Raw genomic sequence first — 784 nt, forward strand, 5'->3', positions numbered from 1 at the left:
ATAGACCCATTTATAACAGGACCTAGAAGGGGAAATTCTAGTGTTCTGAGGATCCATCTCATGAAAGAAGTCAGAGTATTAGCTTTTTTTCAGCATTTATGGGTAGTTTGAGATTTCCACAAATTAGTGTAAAAGTCTAAAATTAGGGTTTATAATTTTGAAAAAACCATGGTGAAGTGGGACAGAGCTTGCAAACTGTGGACAGATCAATAAAGTCAATAGGATGGTTATACTTCAAAAACACTGCTCAAGCTTAATTTATACTTTATTTAAATTTTATTAAGTACAAATTAATTTATATTTATGACCACATCTAGGAAAATATGGTGAAAATACTTTAATCGCGATATAAGTCCATTGTCAGAATGCTGCTTAACCCTCATAAGGGTCATACCAGGAGCCTATCCTGGAAGCATAGAGTACTAGGCAAGACCCAAATCCATCTCAGGGTACACATACAATTTAAGGATGCTAATTAACCAAGCCAGTATGGTCAGCATATTTTTGAATGGCAGGAGGAAACCAAGTACCCTGTAAAAACAGGAAGAACACGCAGTCTCCACACTAAATCTTGGATTCACCCAGGAGCTGGGAGGCAGTTCAGCAAACTGCCAGAGCCACAGAGCTTCCCATCTCCTGTTCTGCCCTGATGAGTTCAGTTTCCATTAGGTCAGTATTTATTTTTCCAGAAACTACAAATGTGGTTTCTTGGTGTCTAGATTATGTTTAAATCTTTACGCAGAGTATATTTAAAACACATTTTATTGAAACGACAGGAAGCATG

The 784-nt window shown here is 37.1% G+C and overlaps 1 protein-coding gene across 1 annotated transcript in view; it reads left to right on the forward strand.

Moving 5' to 3' along the window:
- Nucleotides 1-784, forward strand: part of LOC148655204 (inosine-5'-monophosphate dehydrogenase 1b) — a 74,216-nt gene that overhangs the window by 54,205 nt on the left and 19,227 nt on the right. The gene's annotated exons all lie outside the window — the stretch shown is intronic.

This window comes from Lepisosteus platostomus, chromosome 9, assembly GCF_059453375.1.
Source record: "Lepisosteus platostomus isolate fLepPlt1 chromosome 9, fLepPlt1.hap1, whole genome shotgun sequence".
Taxonomy (NCBI): Eukaryota; Metazoa; Chordata; class Actinopteri; order Semionotiformes; family Lepisosteidae; genus Lepisosteus; species Lepisosteus platostomus.